Source organism: Phyllostomus discolor, chromosome 1, assembly GCF_004126475.2.
Source record: "Phyllostomus discolor isolate MPI-MPIP mPhyDis1 chromosome 1, mPhyDis1.pri.v3, whole genome shotgun sequence".
Classification (NCBI taxonomy): Eukaryota; Metazoa; Chordata; class Mammalia; order Chiroptera; family Phyllostomidae; genus Phyllostomus; species Phyllostomus discolor.
The window spans coordinates 139,848,642-139,869,676 of NC_040903.2; the positions used below are offsets into that span (position 1 = coordinate 139,848,642).

Below are 21,035 nucleotides of genomic sequence, written 5' to 3' on the forward strand. Positions count from 1 at the left end.
ATAACCACAGACAGACAGAAGAAACCACTTCACCACACCAAAACCGGTAGGGGGTGCTAAGGAGATGCAAGAAGGCTGGTTGGACTCCATGAGTGGCAGCTGAAGTTCCAGAGGGATATTTCAGCAGCCAGAGATTCCCCCTTAGTAGTGTAGGGTCCAAACCCCAAATTGAACATCCCAGCTCACAGCACCAGACCAAGAAAAGGACCCAGATAACATCCGGCTGTGAAAAGCAGCAGGGGTTCTGTCTGCCAGGTAGAGAAGGCTGGAGAATCAGAGAGCCTCTTAAAGGGCCAATGCACAAAATTTTGTTTGCAGCTACTTACCCTGGACTCCAGCAGAAGTAGGTCAGAATGGACTAGAAACACTTGAGGAGTGTCTGGGGTTGTCGGCTCTAGGGAGAGGACTGAAGGAACAGCCACCAGGATCCCTATGCTGAATCATTCCCCATATTGCAGGAGCCATCCTCATGGAGAGCACTCCTCTCCAAGTGGCATCAGCCTGAGGGGAAGCAATACCCCACCAACAGGAATTACTCTGCCCCAGCGTGTTGCTGCTAATTACAATTTGAGTCTACATTACTGATTGGTTTAAACTAAGGGAGAAAAATACAAAGAAGCAGCCAAAATGGGAAGACAAAGGAACAGGCCCCAAATGAACGAACAAGAGAATTCTGCAGAAGAAGAACTAGATGAAGTGGAGGCAAGCAATTTATCAGAGAGAGAGAGTTTAAAGTAATGATTATAAGGAAACTCAAGCATGAAAAAAAGACATATAACCCATAAAAAAGGACCAGTGAAAAATAAAGAATGCAGTATTTGAAATAAATAATACACTGGAAGGAATAAACAATAGGTTAGATAAAACAGAGGATCAAATCAGTGACTTGGAAGACAAGGTAGAAAAAAACACCCAGACAGAGCTGCAAAAAGAAAAAAGAATTTTAAAAAATGGGGAGAGCTTAAGTAACATTTAGGACAACATGGAATGTAACATCATCTACGTCATGGGAATACCTGAAGAAGAGAGTGAGCAAGGGATCAAGAACCTATTTGAAGAAATAATGACTGAAAATTTTCCTAATCTGGTGAAGTTCAGGAATCTCAGAGACTCCCAAGCAAATTGGACCCAGAGAGGGTTACACCAAGACACATCATAATTAAAATGCAAAGCTTAAAGACAAGGAGAGAATCCTAAAAGCTGCAAGAGAAAAGCAGGTAGTTACATACAAGGGAGCACCAATTAGACTATCATCTGATTTTTCAACAGAAACATTTTAGGCCAGAAGGATGAAATAATCAAGGTGATGAAAAGCAATGATATACAACTAACGCTTACTTACATGGCAAAGATATCATTTACAGTCAAAGGAAAAATAAGGAGCTTCCTAGACAAGAAAAAGTTAAAGGAGTTTGTTAACATCAAACTAGTACTGCAACAAGTGTTAAAGGGCCTGTTTTAAGGAGAAGAAGAAAAATGGAAAGGAAAAAAACATAGAAAAATAGTCTAACAATAAAATAGTATCAAATACATATCTATCAATAATCACTTTAAATGTAAATGGCTTAAGTATTCCAACCAAAAGGCATAAGGTAGCTGAATGGATAAGAAAACAAGACCCATATATATGCTGCCACCAAAAGACACATCTCAGATCCCAAGATACACACAGACTAAAAGTAAAGGTATAGAAAAAAGATATGTCATGCAAACGGAAAGAAAAAAAAACGCTGGGGTAGTCATACTTATACCCAACAAAATAGACTTTAAAACCAGGGCTATATAGGAGACAAAGAAAGGCACTACAAAATGATACAGGTACAATCCAGCAAAAGGATTGTAGTGTATTTACACTAGCAAAGTAGCAAGATACAAAATTCATATCCAGAAATCAGTTGCATTTTTATATGCCAATAATGAACTAACAGAAAAGGAATTAAGGAAACAATCCCATCCACAAATGCTTTAGAAAGAATAAAATACCTAGGAATAAACTTAACCAAGGATGTAAAAGACCTGTACTTGGAAAATTATACGGCACTGAAGAAAGAAATTGAAGAAGATAAAAATAAATGGACACACATAATGTGCTCATGGATAGGAAAATATCATTAAAATGTGCATACTTGCCAAAGCAATCTATAGATTCAATGCAATTCCTATCAAGATTCCAATGATGTATTTCACAGAACTAAAACAAATACTTCAAAAATTTATATGAAACCACAAAAGGCCCCACATAGCAACAGTGATCCTGAGAAAGAACAAAGTTGGAGGAATGGTGCTAATGCAAAACTATACTATAAGACACAGTAATCAAAACAGCATGGTACTGACATAAAAATAGATACATAGATTAATGGAACAGAATAGAAAGCACAGAAATAAATCCATATCTTTATAATCAACTAATATTTGACAGGAAGCAAGCACATACAATGGGAAAAAGATAGCTTATTCAATAAATGGTGTTGGGAAAATGGGACAAATACATGCAGAAACATGAAACTAGACCACCTTCTTACACCACACACAAGAATAAGTTCAAAATGGATTAAAGACTTAAATGTTAGACCCCAAACCATAAAAATCCTAGACAAAAGCATAGGCAGTAAAATCTCGGAAATTGCTCATAGCAATTTTTTTTTGCATATATCTCCCCAGGCAAGGAAAACAAAAGACAAATAAACAAATGGCACTACATCAAACTAAAACATTTTTGCACAGCAAAGGAAATCATCAACAAAATACAAAGAGAACCCACAGGATGGGAGAACATATTCCCTGATATATCTGATAAGGGGTTAATATTCAAAATGTATAAAGAACTTACAAAACTCAACACCAAAAAAACAAACAATTCAATTAAAAATAGGGCAAAGGACCTGAATAGACACTTCTCCAAAGAGGACATACAGATTGCCAATAGACCTATGAAAAGATGTTCAATGTCACTAATCATCAAAGAAATGCAAATTAAAACCACAATGAGATATGTTCCCGTACCTGCCAGAACGGCTACCATCAATAAAACAACAACAAGTGCTGACAAGGATGTGGACAAAGGGGAACCCTTCTGCACTGTTGGTGGGAATGCAGCCTGGTGCAGCCACTGTGGAAAACAGTATAGAGATACTTCAAAAAATTAAAAATGGATCTGCCTTTTGACCGAGCAATCCCACTTCTGGGAATATATCTGAAGGAACCCAAAGCACTAATTCAAAAGAATGTAAGCACCCCTATGTTCATTGAAGCATATTTACAATCACCAACATACAGAAGCAGCCCAAGTGTTCATCAGTAGATGAGTGGACAAAACAACTATGGGACGTTTACTCAATTGAATACTACTCAGCCATAAAAAAGAAGAAAGTTTTACCCCTTGCAACTGAAGAAAGTAAAAATGGGGCATGCTTTGAGCTGTTTCCCTTAGTTATTTCAGCTGAGATCTTTTTTTGGTGAGAAAGAAATCGAGCAACAGATACTGTATTAGACTTGGGTTATCTACTTCATATATCTATTTTAGATTAATATAGCAATAACTATATGTTTTATAAAACACATGGTTTTTAAATTGTTACCTTTAGATATAAAGTTTGTTTTGTTCAATAAAAGAAAAACTTAATTTGTACAGCAGTTTTTCTAAGAAATTTTAGCAAACAGTACTAGGAGAAAACTTTGTGATTTCTATTTCACAACACTGGGCATATATAACAAGGATCAGAAAATGTAAAAGGAGGCTGGGGTTTTAATAAAACTTTAATTCAGATCCCTTGCAGTGATCACAGAATCTTTATGCATATGATCTTCTTGTATAATTTTGACAATAACTACTCTCATGAAGTAATATCTCCATTGCCTAACATTTTTTATGTCCTGTGTTGCAGTGAGCTCTTGCTACCTGGTTCATGGAGAAGACTTTTCTTGATTTAACTACACTACAATATCAGGTGTGATTTCTTCATTCCTGTATCCCTGTATCATCTAGCCAATATTAAACAAAGTATATTCATTACATATACTTGTAGAATGACTCTGATGAAAACCAATGTCATTATTCTGTAAACTTGTAATGTTTAGGAAAATTTGTCTGAAGCATGTTTATTATGACTGCTTCACATATTTTTATATAATTTTCATATCTCTGTCACCATAATAGTGTTGGCATCATCTATCGATAATCTTTTTTTCATTAAGTTTAATATCTTCCTAGTTCTTGATGAATATTTTGACATTTTTGTATTAGGTTGAGTCACTGAGTCATATTTAAACTTTCTGTGTTAACAGGCTTTCTGTGTCACTGCTCCAACAGAGTAGGGGTTGGATAAAACTTTCTTACTCCCAAATAGAAATAGAAGTCGAGGTTCCCCATTCATCTTTAATTAATACCCAAGGAGAGGGAGCCCTCTGCTGCTAGGCAGAGGTGGGAGTTCTGGCTCCCCTGAGAGCTCCTCTGATGTTGTGCTGCCAGCTGTTTTGTTTTCACTGGATGATGGTGAAATTCCTGATTCTCCAGGAGGTTCCTGCTTCCACCTCACCATTGAGGGGAAGGAGCACATTACTGCTGGGTGGCTTGGAAGTCTATGCTCTTTATGTAGTTTGCATTGGCACTGCAGGATGGGAAGCGTTATTACAACTGGTGATGATAGAAGTTTCAGCTTCCTACTTGGTCTTCCCTGGTACCACCAAGAAAAGGGGTTTAAGGTGTCTTCTAACACATTGGTGAGGATGAAAGTCAAGACTTCCCACTCAGAATTTTCTGGCATACACTGGAGTAGAGCCATAGGTTTTTGTTTGGATTTGTTTGTTTTGGTATGTGGGATGGAATACAGTGATTATTGTACTAAAGCTTTGTGTCTTGCTAGGCTACTACTCCTAACCTAGTCTTTTGGATAGAGACCCTTGTTTGCTAGAGCTTTTTTGTCTATACTTCTTAATGCTTTCAGTTTTCTGACTTCCCCAGTTTGAAGACTGGTATGTATAAGACAAACGCAAAACCCAGGGTACTCATCATCATGCTATTCTTGATTTCTGAGATCCCTATCTGGTCCTCTTTCTTCTTTACACCTTTGAAACCCTTCTTATATATTCTTTACATACAATGCCTCAGTTGTAGTTGTCCTTAGTGGGAGGAAGAACAAAAAGTATGTCTGTGCCATCTTCCCAGAAGCAGAATCTCTCTTGGAGCATGTTTTCAAATTTCCAAGTATTAGGTTATTTCAGCAGTCTCTAATTTACTGATTCCTATCTTTATTCCATTGTAGTTGTGTAGGAGACGGTTCTGCGTGGCATGGGCCCAGCTCCCACTGGGAGATGCACAGGACCCACGCCCACAGATAGGTTCTCCTGTGGGGAATCAGGCCTGCAATGTACCCAGGCTGCTTTGAGACTTGCTTTTGCTAAAACTCCCTCACCCTGAATTGAGACAGCAAGTGCTTACTATAACTTCCTAAAATCCATGCTCAGGTTCAACTACTTTTCCCTTTTCATCTGCAAATATCCTTCTTCTGTGATGTGATTAGTGGCATCCACTCCTTTGTTTTCTGTAAAAGGTAACCACCTAAAGCCAACCTGTGCATAGTAAATGAGGACCATCATGTAATGTGCCAAGAAACCCAATAAAGGCCGATCACCACAAGGGCCAAGGCTTTTTGCTCCCCTTGAGAGAAAAAGCCATGTTTGCCCTTTTCCTCCACAGGACTCAGTAGTCTGTGTGAATGTTCTGTATCTCATCCATAATGTGGCGGACCCCACGAGCTGGGGTCTGCATCATAGTTGGGAGCATACTATGGATGGTTTAAGTTTTCTTAACTAATTGAACCATATACAGCAAATGTTATATCTTGAAGAATAGTCGATTTGCATTTGAAAAGAATGTATACTCTTCTGTTTTTGTAAATACCATATACATAATCTTTTCTTTGGAGGTAATTGTAGAATCATGCTCAGAATTAAACATTTGAATTATTTAAATACCCACACAAATCTTCTTTTATACCAAGTAGCTGGTTTATATTTATATCTTGTTTCAAGAACAACCATTTTGGGATTCACAGAAAAATAAACAAATAGTGGTTGAAGAAGTCTATGAAAATGCTGACTTTTTAAAAATTTAACTTACTTTCCATATCTGCCTTTCCCCTCCATGATAAAACCAAGATCATGTAAAAGAAAAATTTAAATTAAGGTTAAATTCCCAAATCAAGCTTTGATGCAAACACTTTCTCCAAGAGAACAAATTTTCCTGACTTCTCTTTTCCTCAAATATAAGGAAACATTTTAGATGATTGAAGTTCAAAATCTCAAGCTTTTATCCAGGTTACTTTTATATACCAGGCTCCATAGGGAACCACAATTCTACCTTTGCATTTCCCAGTGGAAGTACTTACCACCAAAGGGATATGCCACCTGTCCCTTGACTAGGAGTACACAGCTTAAAACCTGGTTTTTACTAAATGTGTAAAATATTTGGGTGTAACTAGGACTTTAAAAAAATCAGTAATGACCATAACAAATAACTTAACTGAACAGACTTAAAAATAATTTCTTAACTTTGATATAAAAAGAACCACTTGTTTAATAACATATTTGTATCTTGACAAGAACAAACCATTGTGACCTGGAAGAGACTAGAAATTCTTGGGTCAATGATAACAACACAGTGATAGGCTTTTCAAGATATTCTAAACTCAGCAAGCCACTGAGCTCCAACTGCTCCATCCACAACCTGATGATCACAACTGAATGTAACAGACATCAAATCCTTTTTCATTATCTGTTGGCATCAGTCTATTTCTGGAGCACCAATGGCCAAAATACACGCTTGAGGTGGGTTAATAATAGCAGAAAAGTTCTTCATTCTAAATATTCCTAAATTGGAGATCGTAAAAGTGCCACACTGGAACTTATGTGGCTATAGTTGATCCTCTCATACTTTGCTGAAGAAACAACATCATTAGCAATGGTTTCCAGTCCCTTTACCTGTGCATTAAATGCAATAGGTATGATGAGTCCTGCCAGAGTACTGACCGCAACACTGCTATCAATGTGATTTTGTCTTGTAACTATGTCCAGCCAAGAATTTACTTCAGGAACTTTTGTATTTTAGTTTTCTTTTCTTTTTTTTATTGTCATTCAGTTATAGTTGTCTCACCTTTTTCCCCATTGCTCACTCCCAGCTCATTAATTCCCCCTCATTGTCCATGCCCATGAGTCCTCTATTTGTGTTCCTTTTCTTGCCCCTTCTCATTCTTTCCCCCATTATCCCCTTCCCCCTGTCCTTCTGGTCACTGTCAGTTTGTTCTTTAGTCCCAAGTCTCTGGTTCTATTTTGCTCATTTGTTTGTTTGGTTGATTAGGTTCCACTTATAGGTGAGATCATATGGTATTTGTCTGTTACCACCTGGCTTATTTCACTTAACATAATGTTCTACAGTTCCATCCATGCTGTTGCAAAGGATAGGAGTTCCTTCTTTCTTTCTGCTGTGTAGTATTCCATTATACACATTGAAGCTAAAGCCTGTATGAGGAAGTCATCAACAGAAATATTGCTTTTCCCTTCTAACATCTAATAAGTTCTTTCTGTACCAACAAAACTTCTCCCATATTGACATCAATAGAAAGGGAATAATGAAGTATGGTTTGCTTAGATGCATTAACTGTTGTGCAAAAACTCGATGAATGTTGCTGATGGAGATATCTGTGAAGACACCTGTAGGAGCTGGCACCAATCCTGGAGCCAGGGGAGGCACAGCAGCTGCTGGAGCAGGAGCTGTTCTAGTAGGCACAAAAGAGTTGTTGCCCTTCTTGATGATTCACCAAGTAAAGGGTCCAGTCCCTTTTACTTGGCCAATCCCTCTTTCTGCTGCCAATTTCTTTGCATGACGACTAACAAATAACCTTCCCTTTGGTCCAGGGGGAATAGCTGTGAGAGTAGTTGATGGTGCGGAGGCTACAGGTTGGAGAATTGGAAGAACAGGGGTCCCAGGGGGAGGAGTAGTAGGTGGCAGTGTTTGTGGTTTTAAATAAGTTACTTCAGTTGGCCTGTAGTCAGTAAGTGCTAGCATGTCTGCCTCTTTTCCTACAATGATACAGAGTGATGTTCCTAAAGGGATATCTCTAGTCCCTTCTGGGAACAGAATTTTTGCCAGGTAACCTTCTTGCACTTCAAAATCTATCATGGCTTTGTCAGTGTCTATCTCTGCCAATAAGTCTCCTTTGCTTAGCTTTTCATGCACTTTTCCCCCATCTCTGAATTGTACCCATGGTCACGGCAGGAGAGAGGGCTGGAAGAACCACCTGCATGTGAGTGGGATATGAGTTAAAGGAGCCTGCACAGGAGGTGTAGGTGGAGAAGTGGCAGCAGGGGTTGGTTTTGGAGCTGCTTGTGGGGTAGGTGCAGCTGAGTCCAATGTATAATTTGTAAAGGCCTCACTATCCTCAGGTTTTTAACTGAGACACAGATGATCCATCCATCTGGAACATCTCTGGTACCTTCAGGAACAAGTATTGTTTCCTTATAACACTCCTCCAGGCTCTCAAATCTTATAGTGGCCTTATCAGTTTCAACCTCTGCAGTTCGTTCACCCTCACTGATTTTCCCCTGTCCTTTTTCTCCCACTCGGCAATGGTGCCTGTTTGCATTGTCAGGGAAAGGGAAGGCAATGGAAGCTTCTGATGCAGGGCTGAGCTGGGAAAACTGCTGTGGAAAGAGATTCTGCGGTGTGGCCCACGTGTGGCCCACATGCTGGATGGCAGCCTCAGAGGACCCAGCCTCTACAATACCCAGTAGTCGCGCTGTTGCAATGAGTGAGGGCTCGACCCTCCTGCAAGCCAGTCTGCAGAGCCCTGAGGGCCTCGTTCCAGCTGGTCTGGTGCAACCACTGCCCCCAGAACCCTAAAACCAACCTCTTTTGGTTTGGAGTACAGTGTTCTATAAGTGTCAATGTGGGAAACTAGTTAATAATGTAATATAGATTTTCTATGTCCATATTTTTTCTCTGGAAATATGTTAAGAGAGATTTTCTGAAACATCAATCTCAAATTGTAGATTTATCTTTTTTCAGTCCTCAGCTTTTGTTATATGTATTTTAAAGCTCTGTTACTAAACACATACACATTTAAGATTATTATGTCATCTTGATGAGCTAATTCATTTGTTATTTTAAAATTTCCCTTATTTTTTCATTTCACATACCTTGTATAGCTACATAATATTTTTTAACTTAATGATTTTAAGATGCAGTCTTTTCCATCATTTTTTTAAATTATAGTAAAACTATTCTTTAACTTTTGAACTATTTATAATTAATTAAAGTGACTTGCTGGAAGTCAGTGTTAGGTCTCTCCTAGTTGTGTATTCAATCTATCAGTTTCTGCCTTTTATTTGGAGATTTTAGTAATTTATAATTAATTTACTTTTAGATAATACTGGGCTTAAATACTGTATTTTTCAGACTATAAGATGCACGTTCCCCCACCTAAATTTGGGAGGAATAGTGGTTGCTAATGCTGCTGTTTAATTGTTTACATTTACATTGGTGAAATATTATATTATTTATGTTATTAAATATTTTACCACATATTTTGCTTCAAATTTTTTCCTATTTTCCTCCTCTAAAACCTAGGTGCATCTTATGGTCCAAAAAATATGGTACATTATGTTGTATTTACTTTCTTTTGTTGTATTTTTTTTGTCTTTTCCTGGATTCTATGAGGTTGATTTTATTTTAAAAATCATTTTATTTGCCTTATTGGCTATTACCTATACCCGTTGGCTTATTTTCCTTCAGAAGTTGCTCTAGGACTATGCTCATTGAGATCAGGGTCTGGGGGCATTTTGTAATCTTCAAGACCCTCCAGCGGGGTCAACAATATTAAAGGCATGTTCATAGTAACACACTTGCATGTTTTTCCTTGAGACAACAATTGTGTGTTCATATGAAACAAAATGCTTCGTGCAGACTTCTCATTTTATCATATAGAAAGTAAGAAGACGTGTAACCAGGCCCACATTTTTTTAAATCAATGTTTCTGCAGATTCATGAAAGGATTTTAAAGTGAAACTTATATGTATTTTTCCTCTAAATTTTTGACTTTGAAGAATATACTGACAACCACTACAGTTGGGAGCCACTATCTTGATGCCAGCAGTTTTGCTCATCATTGCTTTTGCATTACCAGTATAATTGCCAGTCCAATGAAAGAGACTAATACTGTCTTAATAGCATTATAAAAATAATTTTCACCTGCCAGTCTCCCTAAAAGTATATTGGGGACTTGGGGTAATGGGGAAGCATATTTTGAAAATTGCTGCTATATACCAATGGGGAATCCAAAAACTACTCTACATGCAGTGATATAGCTGGTTCGCATAGACATTCTGCTAAGCAAAAAACACCAGGCACAAAAGAATAAATACTACAATAGCATTTATAAAAATTCAAAAATATATAAAACTAATATGATGATGATGAAGTGAAAAGTATGGTCACTGTTTGAGATTGTAATGACTGAAAGGTAACATGTGGAAAGTTTCTTAAGTGCTGCTAATAGTCTATTTGTTTTCTTTTTATATCCTCACCTGAGGACATGCTTATTGATTTTAGAGAGAGAGAAAGGGAAGGGGAGAGAGGTAGGGGGAGAAACATCAGTATGAGAGAGAAACATCTATTGGCTGCCTCTTTTGTGTACCCCAACAGGGGGCTGAACCCACAACCCGGGTATGTGACCTACCTGGGAATCAAACCCACAACTTCTCAGTTTATATGATGATGCTCCAACCAAGCCACACCAGCCAGGGCTATTTCTTAATTGGAGTGGAGGTTACATATGTGTGCTCATTTTTTTTGTGCTTATCAGTCAAGTGGCGTATTATGATCTATGCATGCTTTGCATATATTTATGGTAAAAAGTATGTTATAAACAACTAAAATTTAATTTTTTAATTTTCTGCTTTATCTCAAAAGTGATTTTAGGGCATGATCTAAATAGCAAACCAGGTGTGTTTGATGCACACCATGCTATAATATATAGGGACAGGTGTAACAGACCAGATATTCATAGTAAATAAGTCAGATCTCAAACACAGAACTAAGAAAAGACAGAGTGACACCCAGAACAAAATTTATAATATTATTACATAAACTAAAATGCGCAAAAATGAACATACACAATTTATGTAAACATGTGTGGACAGAAGGATGTACATTAGAAATATTAGAATTATTGTTCACAGAGGGAGGAAAATGAGAGAGGAAGAGAGAGAGAGATGGAAATAAAACAAAGAAATAATTTAACACATAAAAGGAGGAACTTAATGTAGACTGATGAAATGTCATGAGCTGGGCAGTAAGATTTACTCAATGTTCTGGACAACTCTTTACAACAGTTTCCCCTTTCTCTGTGATTTGTTTTTCTACTGTTTTAGTTACCCATTGTCAAATGCAGTCCAAAAATATTATATGGAAAGTTCCAGAAACAAATAAGTTTTAAGTTTCAAATTGCCACACCATTCTGAGTAGCATGATGAAATCTCCCACCATCCCACACCACCCAGCTCTGCCCCACCCAGGATGTGAACTTTCCCTTTGTCCAGCATACTTGTGCCATTAGCAATGTATGCTGCCTGACCATTAGTGACTCAGTAGCCATCTCGGTTAGCAGATCTAAGTGCTATCATACTTGTGTTCAAGAAGTCTTTATTTTGCTTACTATTAACTTCAAAGCCATTCACATAACTTTTATTACAGTATATAGTTACAGTCATTCTATTTTATTATTAATCTCTTGCTGTGCTTGATTTATAAATTAAATTTATCATAGATATGTATGTATAGGAAAAAGTAGTATACATAGGGTTCGGTACTATCTGTGGTTTTCAGCATCTACTGGGGGTCTTGGGAAGAATGCCCTGGAGGTGAGGGGGGACTGCTACATGAGATTTTTCTGAACCCTGGTATTTCACTTTTATCTCTAATGCCTGAGAACTGGCAGATTATCCATAAAAAATACAGCAGACCTATATACTTCTTAAGACAGCATTGGTTCTATGAAAGGCTTTTTATTTATTTTAACCTGTGCTTTCGATTGTGACAAAGAGTTATAGTTTTCTTTGATTTCTCCTCCAGTCATTGCTTTTGGAAATAACAAAGATTATGTTCAGTGGTCTGCAGAAGCCTGCATGTAGACCTTAGATTTGAGGAAAGGGAATGGATTATCACAACTATAAAAAAGATGAAAGATATGTAAAACACAGTGGTTACATCCAATAATAACAAAGGGCAGCTCTGTTTAAGAACTCTGGAAATTCCTCAAAAACAGTTTACTAGTATTTATCTTACATAATATTGTGAAAATAGAGTGTGTTATCTAAAGAACCTGAAGATAAATAGAATATTAATATCTATTTCTGAAAAACCAGAGTTCCCCCCTCTACCCCCAACAAAGGTATAAAATGGCATTTTAGAATATATGTTTTGATGGTTTTCACACTGATTTCAAAGGCAATCAAATTAGTATTTAAATATGACAAAATACACGTATTTATTAAAAATTCATAACATTAACAAAGACATTCTAGTGCACTAACAGGCTATGACTGAATATAGAGTATTCAAAAAGTATTCACTGCTCTGTGATATATTTACAGAGCACAGGCTAAAAAATGCACTTGTTCTTTATTTCCTTTTTTCATCTTTTCCTCTATGAAATACTGACACTTTCATTCAAGATCATACTGATATATATGTAGGTTCAACCCCCTCCGAAGTTAAAAATGATATGAACCTTGAGAAACTACTTCTAGAAGACCAAACACAAACTGTATTTACAGAACAAAGAAGCCTTTATGCTCATCAACACCCTCATCGACTCACTGGAGAAACACAGACTGATACCTTTTTCCATCTACTCAGTATAATCTCATTATCTATTACCTGTGGTATTGAAATGGTCTTTGCACAGCTCTCTCTATGTTTATCTTGAATCCATTTAGTGCAGGTTAATCATTTTATTTAGTATCTAACAAGCCTTCCATAATTATCAGCTTCAAATTTATATCAGACTCCTTATTATAACATTTGAAACACTGTTTAAGCCAGTGATTCTCAACCTTTCTCATCTCATGGCACTCATAAACTAATTACTGAAATTCTGCGGCACACCAAAAAATGTATTTTTGTCCAATCTGATAAAAAATAGGTATAATTTTGATTCATTCACACTGGGCAGCTATTGCTGTGTTGGCTGGTGTCACTGTTTCAATTGGTCATCTAAGGGAAAAGAGGTCAGTGCCCTTGCATAATAGTTAGGTATTGCATGTTTAAAAATTCTGGCTGCAAGCCACTTGAAAATCACTGGTGTAAGCTACACCTACATTCCAAAAACTTGCCTCTCACTAATTCATTCATCCTCAGCTTGTTCCAGTGGAATTACTCCATGTAACCTCTGTGTTTTAAACACTTGTATCTACATACTTTCTATACTAAGTCCCCTCTATCTTAAATACAGAGCCCTCTAAACTTTAAACAACCCAAGTCTTTCTTATTCTTAAAATTCTTTTCCATTTTTATATGAAATTACCTCTGGCTTCTTCAATCTAAATGCCCATACATTTATTATTTTTTCTTTTGAAATAATAAGAAATTCACAGAAAGTAACAAAAACAAAGCAAAACTAGTCCCATGTTCCTTTTATCCAGTTTCTCCCAAATGGTAACTCCATGCAAAAACATGGTACAATGTAAAATCTAGAAATTTGGCATAATCCACAGAGTTTATTCAGATTTCACTAGTTTCACACTCATTTGTTTGTCATAACAGATGTGTGTAAAGGGCTATGCAATTTCATCACATGTAGATACAGAACTGTTCCATCACTAACTATAAGTTTTCTTCATGTAACTTACATCATGTAACTTCCCTCTTTGTATCACATACTCTTGCCCACACACAATACTAATACCTGAAAAACACCAATGTATCCACTATCTCAATAATTTTGATACTTAGTGAATATTATGTCAATAGAAACATACTGTATTAACCTTTCGACATGGGCTTTCTTTTACACTCAGCTTAATTCCTTTGAGATCATTCCTAGTTGTTGTGTTGATACCAATACTCCACTCTTTTTTACTGCTCAGTGATATATTCCATGATATTATAGTTTGTCTAACTATTCATTCATTGAGGAATCTTTAGGTTGTTTCCAGGCTTTGAGTATTACAAAATAAGCTAGTGTGAAGATAGCATATTGGTTTTTGTGTGAACATGTATTTTTATGTCTTTGGCAAAGCTGAACAAGAGTCTGATGGTTGGATCATGATAAGTGTACATTTAGTTTTATAATACTGACCACCTTTTTCCCAGAGAGCTGTACTATTTTACAGCCAAAACAGCAATGTATGAGTGATCTAGTTTTTCTCCATCTCCACTAGCATTTGGTGTTATTGCTATTTTTGCTTTAGAAAGTCTATGTAGCGACATCACATAGTTTTAATTGGTATTTCTTTAATGACAATGATGTTGAACATCACCTGTACATCCTTTTCATTGAATTATCTGTCATAATTTTGTCCAGTTTCTAACTCGATTGCTTAGTTTTTACTGCTAAGTTTGAGAGTCCATTACATACTCTACACATGAATGATTTGTTAGATGCATGGTTTATAAATAGTATCTCTGACATATATTATTTTACTCATAGATTGTGTGACCGACATCATTTTCTATCTTGTATTTTAATATTAAATGTATGTTTTTGTTTGTTTGTTTGAAATCACATAGGACAGTGATTTCTAACCACTGTGCCACAAGAGACACACCGGTGTGATGCCACCATTTTTAAAAGATGCAACACCTGACTGTACCATATTTTTCAGACCATAAGATGCACCGAGACTTTAAAGGAGGAAAATAGGAAAAAAAATTTTGAAGCAAAACTGTGGTAAAATATTTAATATCATAAATAGCACAATATTTCACCAATGTAAATGTAAACAGAACTCAACAGCAGAATTAACAACCATTATTCTCCCCAAATTGTGCGGGGGACATGCGTCTTATAGTCTGAAAATAGGGTAATTAGTTTATGTGTGCCATAAAATGAAAAAGATTAAAAATCATCGCTATAGGAATGCAATACATAGAAAGGTAGAACCAGAGCTAATTAACCCTTATATATCCCCCCACACACACAAAGGTGTTTATTACATAGAGACACCTAAAAACATTGATGCAGTGCTAAATAAAGAAATAAATATATTAAAATATGCATTTCAATCACAAGCCACCACACAGGACTGTTAAATTGATATAAAATAGAATCATAGTCCTGGCCAGTGCGGCACGATTGGTTGGACATCATTCCATAAAGTGAAGGGTTGCTGGTCAGGGCACTGCCTGGGTTGCAGGCCAGGTCCCCGGTTGGGGGCGTGTGAGAGGCAACTGATTGCTGTTTCTCTCAAACATTGAGGTTTCTTTCCCTCTCTTTCTCCCTCCCTTACTCTCTCTCTAAAAATAAATAAACAAAATCTTTTTTAAAAAACCTCTTTAAAATAGAATCATATACTTTCCAAATGACTAAATATTTTATTTTAATACCTGAATTTTATATCTTCTATCTTCTATGCAACATGACTTTTTTTAAGTTGAAGCTTTTCCCTCGACCTTAAAAATGTGCTATTTTTCACTATATAAGCCTTATCATGATGAAATTTTTCAGTTTACTGTGGCTTGAGTTTTTTTAACTTCCAATCAGGATTTATTTTTAGCCTACCTTGGAAGATCAAAACATGGAATCTATATGTAGCTTCCAAATATGCCTTGATAGCTGCATTACCTTCTCTTCCTTTGGTATCTAATATTCAAATGGAGAGGCAAGTCTCTATTTTACCAACTTTAAACTGCTTGCTGTCCATTGATTCCCTCAGGATTTCACTGCTTGCTCTCGGTAAGCGTTCTAAAGATAAAGGTCACTGCACTACTTCCAATTCCAGGAGAGTCACAGGAATTAGAGATGCAAATAACCTGTTAAGCCACCCCTTTATTCTTTTCACTGGGCATGTTATTCATCCTGGTATATTTTTCTTTTTTTGTCCATCTGAACTTTAAGGAGGTTCAATAATTTTGTCGTCTAATGCTTCTATGCGAAGAATCTCTCTCAAAGGAATGGAAATCATATACTCCTACCAGTATCCAATCTCCTGGATATCTCCTGGACATGAATTATGATGGTTCCATTTGTCTTTACTCAAGAGTGTTCTGAGTTTGTGGTTGCATATTCAATGATAAGAGAGAAACATAGTGCTTCTGCCCACATTTCCTTCTCTTGCTGCTAACTGCCAATATCACCAGAAACATGATGAGCAGATCTGTTACAGCAGTTACAGTGGTGACGAAGTTAGGCCACTAGTAGGAAATGTAAACAATTACCTGTTATTTATATTCACCATGAATTTCCCTTTCCTGAGTCATTTTTCTTAAAGGTACGCCTAATTTTCCTATGAAAGTTAGGAAAGCGGAAGTCAAGAGTGATGTATAATTTGACTTTAAATACTTCACTTGGGAATGGTATAACATTATTCACAACGTACTGTCAAATAGTTTATTATCCTTATAATGATAAGGTAAAAAAGATGGGTTATTATCCACATTTTACAGACCATTGCGTTGAGGTTCTGATCTAGTGATTTGTTTTCGGTTACTCAATTAAACATGTTTCAAACTCAGATTTATTTGCTTTAAAAAAAAAAAAAAAACAACATATGGCAAAATCCAGAATTGTTATTCAGACATTCATTTATTGGGACCTACTACCTACAAAATTGGTACAAAAGACTGCACTCATCTAGATTTCCTACTGTCATACTCTCTACTCCCTCCCAGTCTTCTTTGTCAGCACATCTTTTATTGTTTCCCTAAACTTTAATGTTTGAGAGCAGCAGTTATCAATTTTGGCTGCATATTTGAATCATCTTTTAGATTTTAGCTATCATGACACCCAGGTCATACCCTATAACTAAACAAGACTATCTGGAGGACAGATCCAGGAGTCAATATGCAGGAGTAGACAAAAGTAGGTTGACAATTGTAATACAAATAAATAATACAATAATTAATAAATAGTAATTCAAGAATAAACTGTTCCATGTACTCACAACTGTAAACCTACCTTTGCCCACCCTGTATATATTTTCCTTATAAGCTCTCCAATTCACTCCAAAGTGTGTCTAAGTTTAAGAACTCCTATCTCATATTTCTATCCTAGGCATTCTCTCAGCACTGTACCTTCAATCACACATTGTGATTTCATCTCCACACACAGTAATTTCATTTTCTAGCTGCATGTTGATTTCACTCAAGTCCCCATCTCCACCTGGCACTCTGTCCTCAGCTTGAGAAGCTTCTATGCTGATATCCTTCTTAACATTAAACTCAATGATCCTCAGATTGAAATACTAGTCTTCCCTCAAAATATATTTTTTCTCTTATTTAGTACATAGACTATTCTGCTGCAGAAATAACACTCAATACTTAAGTGACTTTATTAAAATATAAGAAGATGCGAATCAAGTGAAGTCTTGAGACTGAGAAGCTCTACTCTTCTCAGCCTCCAGGTAAGTTTTCTTGCTCTCATTATTACCATTGGCCCACTGGGGAGAGGACGAGGGGAGTCCAGGGACACCCCTTGAAGGGGCAGTGCTCAGAATGTACACGTATTCAACTTTTATCCCTTCAGCCATTTGTGATTCATTTAGTGACACCAGTCTATGTGAGCAAATGGATGTGCACTCTTTAGCTAGAGAGCATATACCTGGCTGAAATGAGGAGGAAAGAATTTCTAACTTTGGACAAAAAGGAGTAACAGGGACCCATATCACCCTCCTGCCTGAAATAATAACAGCAACCACAAACTGACAAAATACATGAGACAACAGTTTTAAGGTGCTGCATATGAACAAGAAGGACCTAAGAGATGCAAATCAAGTGAAGTCATCCAGACAACTTCTCTAGCTTACTGTCAGAGATTCCAGGTCGTAGTGTGGGAGGAGTTACCTGTCCAGACCTAGGAGGATGCCCTGAGTTGAAAAGGTGAACTTGACAGAAATGGGAGACTAAAATTTTCTAGGCAGCTAGATCTTGCAAGGCAGATTAGTGGCATAAAAATAGACCAACAACAGGCTGCAAAGGATACCCCTGCAGTATTAACATACAAAGAATATTTGCATGTTTGTAGAAACAGCCCAGTGCTGGTAATGAACCAAGTGAAAGGATTAAAGGTAACAGTGGCTGGTGCTCACAGGGACCAGGAATTGTGCCTTTTCTCATCAGCTGGACCAAACAGCCTCATGAGTCATAGAGCATTGGATCAAATACACAGAGGGTCTTGCCTCAGACATAGAGAATTAACTTTCCTTAGCCATGTACATACTTAACACAGTTCCAGCTGTTCCTCTAAAAATGTTAAAAGCAGACTTTCAAAGGATAAAATTGTTTTTGAATGTAAAAATTAAACAGAACATCATTTAAAAAAATAAATTCAGGAGGCCAGAAAGAGGAGCTCTTGTGCCCTACAACAAGCACTGTGCCCAAAGGAAACACCATTTATGGTAACCCTCCCGCCTTCCTCTTCTCTACATAACAAGCTTCCTCCCCTTTGTTTCTCAGGATTTGTACGTGGTTCATGTGGTTTGCCACTAGACTGCATGTCTCAAACTAATTCTTCATTGTACTTGAATAAACCCATATTTCTGGAGAAAATATCTGGCTATTTGTTTAAGGCCAATGCCATTAATTAAGCTGTATCCCAGAGCAAAGCTTGAAAATATGTTAGATTTTTTTAAAAAATCCAACATCCAACTAGTTGAAAGTCTCAGTGTCTTGTATCCAATAGAAAATTGCAGGCAGGAAAGGAGAAAGAAAAAATCTCATTATGAGGAAAAAAATTAAAAGTGACCCTAAACTGATACAAATGTAAGAATTAGCAGGCGAGTACTTTTAAACAGATATTATACCTAGATTTCATATGTTTCAAAAAAGTATAGACACATAAAAGATTCCTTTTTAAAAAGAACAAACTGAACTTCTAAAGATGAAAACTACAGTGTGAGATGAAAAATGCATTTGATGGAATCCACAGCAGATCAGACATTGCAGGAAAAGGGATTAGTAAACTCTAAAACCATAACAAAAGGAACTATCCAAAGTAAAACACAAATGGCAAAGGAGAATAACATAGTGAAGAGATCATGAGTGAGCTGTGAGACAACTCCAAGTGGCGTTATGTATGTGCAGTTGGATTCTCTACAGGTTAGGTGTTATCAGATGGAGAAAGGAGGGCCAGAACAAATTTTCAAGAAATAATGTCCAAAATGACTCCAAATATAGTACACAAATCTCAATAACTCTCAAGCACAACAAACATCAAGAAAAGTACTCCAAGGTACAATGACATAATCCCTTTCTCAAAGGTAGTGAAAGAAAATCTTTAAGTAGCCAGAAGAAAAACATCTTCTTTAATGTAAGTATTTATTTAACAATATAAGTTATATACAAATAAAGATAAGGAAAATTTCTTCCTCACAAAAATATGCAATTGAGAAGACAACAGAGTAACATCTTTGAAGTACTGAAAGAAAATGCTGTCAATGTAGAATTATTTACCTGGTAAAATTATGTCTCAAAAAATGTTGAACACAGACACAGCTCAGAGTCTCAGGAGAGGGAAGGGGGCAGGGAGGAATAAGGCTGACACCTGCACTCCCTGCAGTCTGGTGCATCTGAGAGATGCAGTGGGTCTGAGTGGTCTGTAGGTGCTGCAGCTGCACCCACTGATTTGGGCAGAGATGGAGAGCAGAGGTGCAGCCACAGTCACCAGATAACCACCCCTGCCAGACAGAAATGCAGAGCCATGGAGACTGGCCACCTCCCCTCACCCTTCCTGAGCTAACAGTGGGCCTCAGAATAAGCTGGGGCAGTGAGTGCTCAGCTACAGGGCACATCATTTGCGGCCCAGACAGCTGGAGAGGTGGAACATTTTTGAATGAACAACACTCTGTGGTTAAACCCAATGAGAGGGTTGAAGACACAGAGGTGAGGTCTGGCAGTCACCATTACTGCGAGGAAAACAAAGCCACAGAAGCACCAAGCATCCTCACCCAGTTCATCCCACCCCCTCGCACTGCAACTGCACTGTTAGTGTCTGGTTGCAGGGGACTGTGTTGGAGTTTTACAGGCTAGGAGCCCCATCACTCACCACATCCCACCATGAGGGTGGTGCCCTAAGACCAAAGTGACCTGGTCACAGAGGAGATGCCTACCTCCCCAGGAAATACAAGGCACCTTCCACATCCCTGCAGAGATCCAAGAAGCACAGTAGTGCAAAAAATAAAAAAAAAAACAAACCTGTGATTCACTGCTGCCTATTAGAAAGACTAATTATCAACATACTAAATAAAGTAGTTCCACTCTTAAAATTTTTAAAAAAGACAGACATTATTCCCATAGATTTCTAGGTGGAGAAGGTATCTATCAAACACCATAAATAAATAAGGCAATAAGGCAGCTCAGAAAGAAAATGAAAAAATCTCCAGGAAATCAACTGAAAGACATAGAAATATATGAGTTAAATGACAGAGAATTCAAGATTGCAGTTCTGAAAAACTCAGTGAGATACAAGAAAACACAAATAAGCAGTCTAATGAACTCAGAAATAAAAATCAACAAACAAATATAATACTTTAGCAATGAAATTGAAACTTTAAAAAAGAACCAAGTAGAAATTTTGGAAATGAAGAACTCAATAAAAGAGATGAAGAATGAAATATTAAGCTTAGGAATAAGAGCTGACCAGATGAAAGAAAAAAATTAGTAATCTGTGGCTTATCTAGACAATGATATACTATGCAGCAGAAATAAAGAAAGAAGAAGGACAGCATAGATGGAACTGGAGGCTATCATGCTAAGTGAAATAAGCCAGCCGGTAAAAGACAAATATCACTTATAAGAGGAATCTAATAAACAAAATAAATTAATG

At 37.0% G+C, this 21,035-nt stretch overlaps 1 pseudogene; it reads right to left on the reverse strand.

Annotated features, from left to right (window-relative positions):
• Window positions 1-6,673: 6,673 nt before the first annotated feature.
• Window positions 6,674-11,651, reverse strand: LOC114492070 (annotated as a pseudogene).
• Window positions 11,652-21,035: the final 9,384 nt, after the last annotated feature.